General features: G+C 33.4%; 1 pseudogene; it reads right to left on the bottom strand.

The window, feature by feature from the left end:
• Nucleotides 1–715: 715 nt before the first annotated feature.
• On the bottom strand, nt 716–12,064 carry LOC134739522 (UDP-glucuronosyltransferase 2A3-like; annotated as a pseudogene).
• Nucleotides 12,065–15,500: the final 3,436 nt, after the last annotated feature.

Genomic DNA, 15,500 nt, shown 5'->3' with positions numbered 1-15,500 from the left:
ATGGACATTTTCTCTATGTAAGAAAATAGCAGTTTCTTTTATTATTTGAGAACAATAATAAGAACTGTCTATTTATCATCAAGAACACACAAAAAATCTTGGTTGAGTGATGGCAGAAATGTAGGCCATGACATCTAGGTGAGGTATGTGGAAATATAGCAAACTATTCTGAGTGTAATGCCCTATCGTCATTTTTAGCAATTCATTGTCTCAGATCAGTAATGCTGGATATGTAGAAGGGCTTATTTAAATTGAAAAAGAAAAATCATTATGTTTCTCATAACAAGCTAATGTCCTAGAATGCTTCACTGATTTGTGTGGTTTACTGAATTTTGTGAATTTTACATTTTTTACTTCTTTACATCTGTGTGTTTGTGCAAACACCAGGAATCAGCATATTGCAGGTCACCCTATCACTTAAGGTTAGAGAAGTAATGACATCATGGAAACAGTGATATCCGAAATAGGAAAATTTAGATGTATTCATGTCCTTGTGTCACAAAGTGAGAGAAGACTGTAAGCATACCTAGGAAAATACAATGAAAGAATGAGATATACTCACAAGTTCATGATCGTGGAATTCTAGGCTACTTAGCTAAGATAAAATATCAGAATAGATAATATGAAAATAGGAAGGTAACATGTTTTCACTAAATTCTTTGTGTCTGGAATTAACAGGATTACCCCATCAGGTCTTCCCTAAATTTAGAAAGATCTATTCCCTCTTTTCTATCTTTCTAGTTTTATTAAATTTCTGACAGGAAAATAAACAACATCTTGTGACCAAGAATATAGCAGTTGCCACACAGGCCAGCAGGAACCCAGTCACATCTATAGAGTGGTACTGGAACCAGGTGAGGTCGTGGACAGCTGATCACAGGTGCTTGGCTCCTTTGTGGCACATGACAAACTCGATCCAGAAGTCTGCTGGATCAGGGGCCTTACAGGTTGATCATGGTGAATTCTTGATAATCTCATAGCATCCTCTTTATAACTGGAAGGCAAAAACACACATAGAACTTAGAAAGTTGTAATTTTGTTTTCATAAAAGACAGGTAGATAAACTGTAGTATATGTTATGCAAGCCAGAAACTTGTTGAGTGAAAGATTGATTCTGGTTGTGACATGAACGTTATTGGTTGCATAGCATTAAACAGATACCGTGGGGAGACTGAAAAAGAGTATATTCTTAACAAAATGGGGTAAAGCAAAGAAGTGAATAAAAGCTGAGTAAGCCAGCTGTTAACTAAAACTTAATAATTCCATGAAGATCGACACTCTATGAACTATAATTTCCAGAACTATTCCAATACCAAGGTGATGAATGACTTAATATTGAAGGGAAAAATCCCTTAAAATGTCTACCAGCATGATATTTAACATTCTCCAACATAATGTATAATATAATCAATGTTAGATCAGTCTTTACAAGCAGTAGTACTTACAAGGAATCGTTAATGACTGTTCTCAAAGCCCTGAGTAAATCTTTGCTTGTCATAGTTTTGAAGTTTATTTCCACAGCTGCTCCTTTGGCCTTCATGCGAGCTATGGCATCAAACTGATCACCAAATAGGGGAACTCCCACCATAGGGACGTCATGGTAAATAGCTTCATAGATCCCATTCATTCCTCCATGAGTGATAAAAGCTTTGGTTTGAGGTGACCTAGTATGCAAATTGGATGAGAAATGGTGAGATATTTTATCATGAATTTTTAAAATAATTTCAGGACTAAAGATGGGAATTATGAGATAACTCCCCGAAGCATACAGCATTTTCTTTAAAAGGAGAGCACATGGAGCTTTGCTACTAAAGATCATTTCTAACTTAAGAAAAAGAGACATTAATTCCTTCTGCATATCCTGTCACTCTCACCTTAACAACAGAAAGTGTGAGTCTATACAATTTTAGTCAATCCTTTAATTATATCTGCTTCAAAAGTGTAAGTAAAATAAAGTTTTATAATTTTAAATATTTGCTGAATTTGCTCACTGTTTAATATTTATTCATTTTTTCCTCATCTAGTTCATATTTTTACTTTCTCAAAGGCCTACCAAGAAGATCATTCTGGGGTATCCCATCATACAGCCGAGTATTGGTTCCTAATGTGGATGGTTTTTTTCCATTGTATCTCTATAACACCTACGGAAGAAACACATGTATTTCACAGATTGAACCACAGGATATTAGCATTCTAAGGATGTAGATATAGTTATAAATTATAAACTCATTGTACTTCAGGTGTTGGTTCAGACAGGGGTATGTAGAGGTACTGTGTAAACACTCAAAGATACAGTAGGACATTTTACAAAGGTCTTTTCAAATAATGTGTACCAGTTGACTATTAAGTATACTATTATTATTTTAATATCAATTAAAAATATCTGAGTATGAGAATATCAGTGAATAATTAAAAAGTAATTCATCACTGGCTACTCAATTTTCTTATAAGAATAAAATATTTTATAAGTACATGAGCTCTGTGTCATTTTAAATCATGGAACTATTCTAGTTCTACCATCAAATTTACAGTTCCCCACAGATAAAATTTGCTTTCAATTTTGTGTGCGTTTTGGATAATCAGTTATCTTTTCTTCTCTATTTCCTTCCTGGCCTCTGTCTTCTTATATTTATTTGTTTTATTGAAGAAGAATGAGCTAGAGAATCACTTATGTTCCATTGTTCAATGATAAATTTTCTTTGGGATTGTGTCTTTTTTTTCCATAATTTTTATTTGTGGGAACTTATAAAAAAATTCATACATTTGAAAAGAAAGGATGGCACAGATGTTTCAAACTACTTAACAGATAATTTCTTAATTAAAATTACGAAATTTCACATTCCTAATTAGTATATTTGCCTTTATTGAGTTTGATGTATTTTAGCTAAATACGAAATAAAACGTCTTTTGGATAGTTTATATATAGCACTACCTAAAGTGCGAAATTCTAGAATTACAGTAATAACAAAGTTAAAATTAGTTGTTAAAATAATTACATAACTTAAATAATTAAGTTACTATAATTGTAATTGACATTTAACTCTTGAAGAAAGCTCTAATTATCGAGAAAGACTACATTAATCCGAGCTTTTATTTCTATGCAAAAGTACCCTGAATACAGTTTTTATGCACTCAAATATGAGAATGATATTCTTGAGACTGATTCTTCTTTTTCTTTGTTATATCAGTTTTCCTTTTTCTGGCCCTTGGAAATAATACATGTCAGAACTTTTTTTGGAATAGTTGGCACATGCCTTTAGATTTCAAATTCTAAAATATGATGTAGGGGCTTAATTTTTTATTTCTATTTTATTATAAATGAACGACAATCAAGAGGGTTGTTTCCAGTAACAGCAAGACTGAGTAGGGCAAAAGCCATACTTTCTCATTATGTGAACAGCTGCTTATCAGGAATGGAGGTTTTACTGACCTTCTGTGGGATCTGGGCAAGGGCTGAAGCAATAATATTAGCCTTTTCTTCTGTAACGTTTTGAAACAGTGACCCCAGAGAAAACAACCCAATATCATCTTCCCCTGAACTCTGGACAAAATTTTCCATTTCTGGAAGATAAAAATTTCTCTGCATTACACAGGGGTAATATAACAAAGATTAAAGTAAAGGTTACTTACACTTCTAAAATAAAGAGTTGAGAAATTATTACTGTGTAGTTGTATTCTATTCTTATGTTCTGACACACAGAACCATCTAGTCTCTTTATAAGAAAGTCTATGTATAAAACATATGGCTTAAATACACAATCATTCATCACTAGAAAAGGCACACAATCAAACAGTGTATGAAAAGTTTCAATGACAAGAGTACTTTTCATGTCTGTGTCATGTAGACACAGAATCCTAAAAACAAAATAATTTACTAACATATATAAATATTATTTGAGGAGTGACATCAGCAAGATGGTGGAACAGAAGACCTCCAGCATCAATCCCTCTTAAAAGTACAACTAGCAACTATTCAAATATAAAAGTACCACTCTGAATGCACCAGAGCTCAGGAGAAAAGTGAAAAATCTTATGGGTTCATGGAAATTAAAAAATCCATGACCAGAAAGAAGAAAGGTCATTTTTGCTGCGTCACCCCATTCTCCAAACCAAAATAGCACCACTCACAGAAAACTTCCCTGTACCTGCAATTACACAGGTGGAAGAAAATAATTGCAGGTGGACATTCAATCCCCATATGAGTGTGTGAATCACTGTGAGAAGCCGTCTTTGTTCCATCCCACAGGAGGTATTAGGAGTGTCAGAAGGGCTGAACCACCTGGGTTGAATTGGAAGCAAAGAGCAGAAGCACTAATCATGGCAAATGGCAAACAGATCTTGGCAGATGCTTTGCGGTCCTATCAGCAGGGAACTCACACTGAGGGGAGCTAGCCAGCACTACAGTAGTACAGGAGGCACAATCCAAGGGAAAGCTAGAATCTTTGGTCAGATTTTACAAATATCCCAGGTGATTATACAGAGTCTTTCTCTGACCCAGAAACAACTATCAGGTCAGTAACTAAGTTCCAGTTATTTCTTAAGCCTTCCCCAACCCAGAAATTACTACAGGTTTGGGTTTAAGTTCTGGCACAACATTATTTTTTATGGTCATGATAAGTCTTCCCCAGACAGGAAAACAATAGCATGGAAGAGATTTAGCTCTACTGCACTATTTAGGTTTTGTTATCAACTATAAGCTCTCCTCAAAACAGAAAGAATCCTCAGGGAAGCGATTCAGCTCTGGTATTAAGCAGTAAAGTTTTAATACCACTGAATAACACCTTAGAAAGCTGAATCAAGTGTCTATCTTCTTGAATATGCAAGCATCAATGTAAACAGCAAGTATTGTTAAAAAAAAAAAAGGGAAATATGACATCTCCAAAAGAAACGAATCAGTGTTCAATAATGCACCAGAATTGAAAATTCTTAAATATTCGAAAACAAATTCACAATAAATCTATAAACAAAAAACTAAAAGAAACTTGGAAAATAATGCAGACACAATATTATACATTTGAGAATGAAATCAGAATAATAAAAAATGAAATCCTTGAAATGCAGGATAAAAATTGTTAAACTAAAAACTCACCAGAAATATTTAACAGCAGACTTGATCAAACAGGAAAGAATCAGTAAGCTCAAAAAAAAACATGCAATTACCCAATCAGAGGAATAGAAAGAAAAAAGAAATAGTGGCGGCCACAGAAATTATATGACACTATGAAGGGAAATACTACCATATAATATAAATTTCTAAAGGATATGAGATAGAAAAGAAAGGCCTAGAAAACATACTCAAGATAATAAAGACTTAACATTTTCCAAATTTGGAGAAAGACAATAATATCTGGGAACAGTTAGCTTAGACATCACCCAATAAATTCAACCCAAAAAGTGATTCCCAAAGGTACATTATAATCAAATTACCAAAAATCAAAGAACAAAAAAAATACTGAAAGCAGTAGGAGAGAGATAAAAATAAAACAAAACAATGACAACAAAACATAACACATTCAATAGTGATCCCAAACTGTTTTCAGTGAATTTCCCAGAAACAAACAAACAAACAAACAAACAAAATCTTTTAGGACAGAAGAGAGTGGGATAATATAGTCAAAATGCTGAAGTAAACAAAAATGTGTAAAACTTTTAATCCAAGAATACTGTACTCATCAAAGCACTTCTTCATATATGAGGAAGAGATAAAGACTTTTCAAGACAAATAAAAACTAAGATAATTCACCAACACCAAACCTGTCTTAGAAACGCAAAGGGTATTTTTCACTCTAAAGGAAAAGGACACTACCATGTAACAAATAAAAATGTAAAAAGTCACTGGTAAATGTAAATATATACACAAATTCAGAATACTCTAATTCTGTAATTGATATTTAGTATAAAGACTATAAAGGAAAACTAATAAAGGTAACAACTACAACAATGATTAAGGGATAGACAACATAGAAAGATGTAAATTGAGATATGAAAAAGTCCAAATGTTAGGGAAATAGTGTGAAAATACACAGTTTAAATTTTTTTTCTTTGGAATTAAAGTTGTCATTTATGTAAAATAACCTCTTATAACTATAAGGTGTTTCCATAGCCTCTTGGTAACCACAAAGCAAAAACCTATAATAGATACACTAAAAATACCTAAATGGAATTAAAACATACTACTAGAGAAAGTTACTTGATCTCAAAGGAGCACGGTAAGAGAAGGGAGAAAAGGACAAAAGGATCTAAATACAACCACAGAAAAAATTTTTAAAAGGCAGCATTAAATCTTTATTTGTTAATAATATTCTTAAATGTAAACGGATTAAATTCTTCAATTAACATACATAGAAATGGCTAAATGGATAAAATAAAAATAGCTAACTATATTCTTCCTATAATAAATTATTATACCTATAAAAATATGCATAAACTAAAAGTAAAGAAGTAGAAAAAGGTATTCCATTCCAGTGGAAAACAAAAATAAAAATTAAAAAAAGTAGGAGTTGCTATTATTATATCAGATTGAATAGACTTTAAGAATGATTTTAAAAAGACAAAGCCATTATATAATGAAAAAAGACTTAATACTGCAGCAGAATATAACAATTGTAAATATGTGTGTCTTTCATGCCAGAGCAAATATACAGCAAATATTAACAGACCTGAAGGAAAAGATCAGCTGTAATACAAAAATAGTAGACTACCTAAAACCCTAATTACCTCAATAACCAGATAATTCAGATAGAAAATCAACAAAGAAATATAGGAGTTAAACTGCCCTCTAGATAAAATAAATCTAACATATATTTACAGAAAATGCCATTCAACAACTGCAGAATACACATTCTTTTCAACAGCACACAGAACCTTTTCTGTCAGATTACAAAAAAAAAACTTACCACATTTAAAAAAATTCAAATCATCTCATATGTCTTTTGTAACCACAGTGAAAAAAGACACAATCAATAACAGAAGGAACACTATAAACTGTACAACTATGTGGAAATTAAACAACGTGTTCATGAATGATCAAAGAAATTTAAAAGTAAATTGAAACATTTTCTTGAGACAAAACTGGCAGCATAATGTAGCAAAACCAATGAGATACAGCAAAATTAGTTCTAAGAGGAAAGTCTACAACAATGAACACAAACATCAAAAAAGTAGGAATATTTCAAATAAACAATTTATGATAACATCTCAATGAATTAGAAAAACAAGAACAAGAAAACTCAAAATTATTAAGAAAAAAGATATTTAACGATTAGAGCAGAAATAAATGAAATAGAAATAAAATACAATATAGAAAATCAGCAAAATATTGAGTTAGTTGTTTGAAGAGATAAAATTGACAAAGGTTTAGCTAGACTAACTGAAAACAAAACAAAACAAAACAGAAAAGATTCAAATAAAATGGGAGCTTACAAAGAGATAAAGCAAATCAGGCACAGAGGCTCATACCTATAATCCCAGCATTTTTGGAGACAGAGGCTGAAAAATCACTTGAGGCCCAAAGTTTGAGACGAGCTTAGTAAGAACCCATCTCTACAAAATTTGAAATAAATTAGCCAAGCTTGGCCTGTCTCAGCTACTCAGGAAGTTGAGGTAGAAAGATTGCTTAAACCCAGGAGTTTGGGCTTCAGTGAGCTATAGTAGGGTCACTGCACTCAAGCATGGGTGACAAAGTGAGACTTCATCTATAAAACTTTAAAAGTTCTAAAAAAAAAAGGAAGAGAAAACAATTGACGCTAGAAATAAAAAGAAATATAAGAGGCTACTATGGACAAGTATATGCCAACAAATGGAAAAATCTAGGAAAATAAACAAATTATTGGACACATTCAGTAAAACAGGACTGGATTATGAATAAATAAAAACATGGAGAGATAAAAAATGAGGAAGAAGCTTAGAGCAGTAATAAAGTCTCACTAAAAAAGGCAGTGAGCTAATGTCTTCACTATGAAATTCAGTCAAATTTAAAGAATAATTAATATTAATTTTTCTCACTCTTCCAAACCATCAAAAAGGCAAAAACACTTCAGTATCATCTTGTGAGGCTAGCATTACTGTAATCCCACACCAGACAAGGAGACTATATATATATATAAAATATATAGCAATTTATTTTATATTATATATAATATATATAGCAGTTTATTACTGCTTTAAGCTTCTTCCTCATTATTTCTCCCACCATGTTTTTATTTATTCATTTATATATATATATATATATATATATGCCTATATTGGCCTATATATATATATATATAGGTCTCTATCTAGCTATATATCTATATCTATATCTATCTATATATGTCTATATAGATATATATATATAGGCCAATATACCTGGTGAATAAAGATGCAAACGTCATCGACTAACTACTAGCCAACCAAATCCCACAGCATATTAAAAAGATTATACAATATGATCAACTGGAATTTATCCCAGGGATGCCAGGATGGTTCAACATATGCAAGTCAATACATGTAATGCACCACATCAACAGAATGAAGGACAAATAAATTTATAGGTAGATAGAAAGGCAACAGATACATAGATGGATAATAGCAAAAAGGCATTTAATAAAATTCAGTATTTCTTTAGGATAAAAATTCTCAACGTATTAAGTATATAACAAAAACATACTTAGAACAATGAAGCCCATACATGATAAACACACAGCTACCATCATACTGAGCGGGGAAAAGTAGAAAGGTTTCTTTTTTTTCCTAAGATATGGAAAAAGACAAAGATGCACACTTTCTCCACTCTTATCCAACCTAATACTGGAACGTCTAGCCAGAGTAATTAACCAAGAGAAAGAAATGAAGGGCATACAAATTGGAAAGGAAGAAATCAAATAGTTCCTCTTTGCAGATGACATGACCTTATAAAGAGAGAAAACTAAAGACTCCATGAAAACAACACTTAATGATTGATAAAAAAATTCAGAAAACTTTTTGAAAAAAATTATCATACAAAAATTGGTATTATTCTATATGCAAATAGCTATCTGCAAAAAATTAGAAAAACAATTTCATTTAATATAGCTACAGAATAAAACCCCTAAGAATATGTTTAACCAAGGAGGTATGAAATATCTACAATGAATATTATAAAACAAGGATGAAAGAAATTTAAAAAGACACAAATAATTAGATACATCATGTTCATGAATTGGAAGAATTTGTATTATTAAAATGTACATAGTACCCAAAGGAAACTGCAGATTCTAAACAATCTCTATCAGAATACCATGACATTCTAAACAGAAATGGGGAAAAGCTTTTTTTAAAATTTGTACAGAACTGCAAAAGACCAAGGCCAAAGCAACCTTGACCAAAAAGAACAAAACTGGAGGCATCACACTACCTGACTTCAAAATATATCACCTAGAGGGCTCCGGTTCCAAGATGGCTGGATACGACCAGCTCCGGTCTGCAGCTTTCACCATGATTGACACAGAAGATGGGTGATTTCTGCATTTCCAACCGAGGTACGTGGTTCATCTCACTTGGACAGTGGGTGCAGCAGCCCAAGGAAGGCCAGCCGAAGCATGGTGGGGCGTCACCTCAGCTGGGAAATGCAAGGGGTGGGGAGATTTTCCTTTCCTAGCTGAAAGCCCGTGACAAACTGTACCTGGAAAAATGGGACACTCTCGCCCAACTACTGGGCTTCTCCCATGGTCTTAGCAACCAGCAGACCAGGAAATTATCTCTGGAGCCTGGCTCAGGCGTCCCATGCCCACGGAGCCTTGCTCACTGCTAATGCAGCAGTCTGAGATTGACCTGCGAGGCAGCAGCCTGGCGAGGGGAGGGGCGTTCACCATTGCTGAGGCTTGAGTAGGTAAACAAAGTGGCCAGGAAGCTCGAACTGGGTCGAGCCCACCGCCTCTATAGACTGCACCTCTGTGGGCAGGGCATAGCTGAACAAAAGGCAGCAGAAACTTCTGAGACTTAAATATCCCTGTCTGACAGCTCTGGAGAGAGCAGTGGTTCTCCCCACAGAGGGTTTGAACTCTGAGAATGGACAGACTGCTCTTCAAGTGGGTCCCTGACCCCCGTGTAACCTAATTGGAAGATACCTCCCAATAGGGGCTGACAGAAACCTCATAATGGTGAGTGCAGTTAGTACACACACAACATTTATAATTAAGTTTTCTGTCTTATACGGGAAGAGATCAAGGTGCCCCAAAGCTAGTAAACATGTAACCATCAAAGATCACTGATCTCAGATCACCATAACAGATATAATAATGAAAAATTTGAAAAAGCACGATAAATACCAATATGTGATACAGAGTCAAAAAGTACACACTTGCTGTTGGAAATATTATGCCAAATTGATTTGCTTCATTCAGGGTTTTCAAAAACTTTAATTTGTAAATTGCAATTTCTGTGAAGCACAATAAAGCAAAGTATAATAAAATGAAATATGCCTATGCATAAGAACTTATGGAAATAAAATGGTAAGCTTGGCACAGCTTACTGAAAACAAAATTAGTTAGAGCCAATCAATACATGTACATTCAACTCATGTCTAAGGCTAAGGATATTTGAAGTGGGATCCTCTGAATATTAGTTCTGTGAAACAGTCTCTGTATTGAAATTCAGTGGAATACATTAAACAATATTTTAGTGTCTATTGATTGTTCCTTTGTTCATGTTTCTACATATTTCTCAAACACATTTGAATCAAAAACATGTCTTGCATTGACCAGCGCCGATCACAACTGTGAATGAAAACTGCAAAGCAAAACAACTTTTTATCAGTAAAGCAAAGAAATAAAAATAAGTCAGAAGGATATATATCAGTAAAGTAAAAATTGTATCTCATGCCCCACAAGACCAAAAGTCATTTAACTTTTTATAATATTTTTTCAAGTTTTTGTGACGTAATCAACTAAGAAATCAGAGAATTCTAGAAAATGTTTCAATTTAACCACTCTTGAAAAAAAATTCAAAGAGGACTTTCTGAAGATTTTTTTTTGAAATTTTTGTTGAGAGAGAAAGGAATGATTAGCATCTTGTTTCAATAGAAATGGTATAACTGTCAAAGTAACAATCAATGATTCTCAAAAATATGCGATGTAGATTTGGGCTATTTGGAGGAAATACAAAATATAATCTTCCTGTTAATTATGACCATTTATAAGTTTATTACTGGTATTAAGGAAGTAGGTTATTTTACACTTAGAACAAATTTACTTTCTTTATGAAGAACAGCTACAACATTTTCTATAATAAAAGCTCATTAACCTGCATATATGTGTCATAGACAATGTATGGGAATTTTTAAAAATATTTCTTTTGATAATTAAATTAAAAATAAAACAAGAATCTCTTACCTAATGCCTTACTCTAAAACTCTTCCCAAAAATGATGGTCATAATCCTGAATCCAGAAGTGGAAGAAAACTGAAAGCATTGGATTTTGTAATCTTTCCTGAAAGGTCATTCTGTCTGTTAGTCCTGTCATAGGCACAGGTACATAGGAAAGTGGAGCTGGAAGTTTCCCACAGCTTTGCTCCATATTGCCTCTTAGAGAAGTTCTAAGTGTGAGCACAAAAGGGACTGCAAGCAACTCAGCCATCAGGTCTCCACGGGGAATAACAGGGTATATAAGCATTACATCGTAGTTGGTTTCCTGTAGCTTCTTCATAAGTGTCTCATTGTAGATAACGTTCTCACACATCATTTTTAAAGTTCCTCTAATTTCAACAAAAAAAAACATGTAATTTTATAACTGATTGCCAGGTTAGTAAGCCTGGCAAGACATTCAGAGCTAGGTCAACAAATATTTCATTTTCTTCTGTTTTGTCCAGTGGCATATGGACCACCTCAAATTTCAGTGCAGAAGGCTTCCTGTAGTCAATTAACAAAGACAATGAGTGAGTCAATACTATTATCTCATGGCCCCTCACTATGAGCTCCTCTAGAATGACCTTGACATTAAGCCAATGGCTCATGTCACAGGGTCACACCAGGACCATCTCTCAGAATCCACAGCCAGAACAGAAGAGTTGCAGGAGCAGAAATACCAAAGCTGACTTCTCGGACCTCATGATGACATTTCCCTCACACACTGATCTGCAATAGTTTTGTAGTTACTAAGCATGAAATTGAAATGACAATATAAGCACAGAAGTTAAAAACTAATATTATAAGAGTAAATAAAGTTCATTGGAAAAAATATTTGCCTCTATTGTGGTCATAATTTCTACTTTTCCCATATTGATACATTTGTGATATATCCTAATAAGTAGCACTTTCCCTTTCAAAAGATTAACATCATAATTTGCCATTACTGAAAGTAAGAAAAATTTAAATTATCACATTCCAGGGTCTATTTGTTTTCTCCCTACCAACAGTGATAGGATTGTCATTACAACTGGTAGTGAATGATCCAACTCTAAAATCTCATTTTGTTGTCTGTTCTTTTTTTCTGACCTCTCTTGGTACATATTATCAAATGCTGGGTGCCTCCAAGAAGTAGACTCTAAGCTGAATATGTTTTTGAGGGAGATAATTTGGGAGTTTTATTGAAAATAACATCTGTGAAAAAGTAGGAAGCAAGATTGGACAGTGGAACAAATTAAGATATAATTCAGTGCAATGGTTTGAATGCTTGAGTGCTCCAAAGATTAATATGTTAAAATTCTTATAACAGAAATGACTGTATTAGCAGACAGAACATTTTAGGAGGTGTTTAGGTCATGAAGGCAGAGTCCTCATGAGTGGAATTAATTCCATTCCAAAATTTGCTCACAAGAACTCATTCATCTCTTTTCCCCATTAAGACATGGTGACGGGCTGCCATCTTGGAGGAATGCCCATTACCAGCATCTTGATTGTGAAACTTTCAGCCTCAAGAACTGTGGCAAATAAATGCTTTTTGTCTATATGCTAGGCAATGTATGGTATTTTTCTATATAGCACCCTGAGCATGCTAAGACATGCAGTCTCAGCATAGGTTTCATCTCACCTACTGGGAGTTCTGAAGCCAAGTTAGCCCTTCAGAGTTGGTCCAAATTGAAATGAGGAGAATGGGCCTTTAAAGTCTTACATATGACCAGGCATTGGATATGGGCTGTCTTGGAAAAGTCACTTTATACTAGATAGCTTTCAGCAGCGCTGTGCTAAGAGAGAGCTTCTAGGTGAGGTATGTCAGTTGTTAATCACTTCATCAGCTGGAAAGTAATTTGTATATTCCCAAAAGGAAAATCTGGGTGACACATAATGCATGCACTCAAGGACATTAAAAATATTGAACAATATTGCCACTCTGCGGCAATATTTGCTCAGAAACTGTGTTCAAACATCCTTTTAAGAAAGATTTACCTCATTTCAGGTTAACAGATTATTAATAGAATAAAAACAAAGTTGTTTATTTTGTGACATTCATCTTTTCCTTCCTAATTCTACTTTGATGTAAATTTGTGGTGAGACTTTTTAAAAGTACAAATTAACTGAATTACAAGACAATCTATGAAACAAGTTCAGGAGTGGGCATTTAGAAGATAAATACTTTCTAAGAGTGAGAAATATAAGGAATGCTGCAAATATTCAGAAAAAGAAAATATTGTGATTTAGACAAAATATTTTCAAATGAAGCGAAGTAACTGTAATTGTACTTAAAACATATCTGTTTGGATAAAAAGAAAGTGAAATTCTACAGTCAGAAAAACAATGTCAAGAAACACAAAATGATGCTAATATCATAATTGTGAGAATACATAGAGAAAATGAAGACGGTCTATTTGAGAATGTTTAGATAAATAAGAATAGATCACACCCCTGCCTCATTGTTGACACAATGCTGCTTTCTTATACTAGAAACTCTTCATATACAATTAAATTATCTCTTGTTCTGGAGACAGCCACATTTACAATAAGAATGAAATTTATTATTCACACATACAAACACAAAATCGTTCATCCTTTTCTTTATTCACTTGCTTTCCAAAACCTCTATTGTCGATACTTAAATCATTGTGACATTGATTGGTATTGATATGTACCAAGTTAGAGAAAGTATAAAGAAAGATAGCATTTTAACAAGTTGTCTAAGAAACGGGCTTTTTTGTTTCTTATGCTGACAGTTGTATTCTAGCTCTGAGTCCTGTGAGAAGGGGATGGTGTGGCCAATGAAATACAGTCTTTGTATCAATTTAATGTTGATACTTGATGAACTTGCTCAGAACACCAAGAGGTAACTGTGCTTGTCACCTTCAGCTTCCATCCTCATTGATTCCAACAATCTGCTGTTAAATTTGAGGTTTATCCCACATCTTTTACTGAGAATGAACTTGATTTCATTTTTATGAAATTGATCAAGATGTGGACATATAAATTTCCAAAGAGTACATTGTTGGCATATGATTCAAAGATGCAAAAACTACATGTCATGAATGTTCTGATACTGTTCAAAAGCTCTTTGAGTATGCTGTTTTGAATAAGAAAATTATGAGGAACAACAAGATTCCGGAATTTATGGCATTCTTGCAGATGTCAGTTCTCAGTAATGAGCTGCTATCTGAACAGCTTAATCTGTTAAACATTTGTTATATATTTGGTCTACTATCATCCATTTACAACTGGCAGTATGTACCAAGAACTCTGTGGAGGAATTACATTACCTCCTTCTGATGTAACTGTTGTCATATCAGAACTTAGTACCAAAATACGTTTGCAGAAAGGTGAAAAATCTGTTGCATTTTCTTCATTTTGATTTTGCATTTGAGATTTTTAACAAAAAGAAGTGGGATCAGTTTTACAGTGAAGTATTAGGTAAGTTAGTATTTAATTTATTCACTTTTCCCTCCAATATGTGGAAGGAAACCTTCCTTTTTTGTGTCTGTTAGAGTGTGTTTATAAATTAAAATAAAAAATAACCTTTTTGGTTATGTGAAAGACAAGGGTTGGCAAGGTTGTGGAGACATTGAAACCCTCATACATTGTTGGTGAGAATAGAAAATTATTCACCCACTCTGAAAAAGTCTAGCAATTCATCAAATGGTTACACTTACATTTACCACATAATTCAGTAATTGCCTTTCTAGGCATGTACCCAAGAAAAATAAAAACATGTCCACAGAAATCATGTACATCAATGTTAATCAATGCTATTCATAATGGCCAAAAGTGGAAGAAAATCAATATCCATCAACTGATAAATGAATAAATACATTGTGTTTATAAATAGCATCCGATACTATTTGGCAATAAAAATGAAGTTCTTATTTACACTATTCTATGGATGGTCCTTTAAAAACATTAAACTAAATAAAAGAAGCCAGCCACAAAAGACCACATATTATATAGTTCCATTTACTTTTAAAAAGATCCTGAATAGGTGTATTTGTAGAGGCAGAAATTAGATTACTGGTTGCCCAGTGCAGTGTGGATGCAGAAATTCGATGGGGAGATTAGAGCTAATATATAGGATTTTTTCTTTTTTTAGATAAAACTGATTGTTATGTTGGATGCACAAGTCTGTGA

The sequence above is a fragment of the Pongo pygmaeus genome, chromosome 3, assembly GCF_028885625.2.
Source record: "Pongo pygmaeus isolate AG05252 chromosome 3, NHGRI_mPonPyg2-v2.0_pri, whole genome shotgun sequence".
Lineage (NCBI taxonomy): Eukaryota > Metazoa > Chordata > Mammalia > Primates > Hominidae > Pongo > Pongo pygmaeus.
This window is presented reverse-complemented; position numbering and strand designations above follow the sequence as displayed.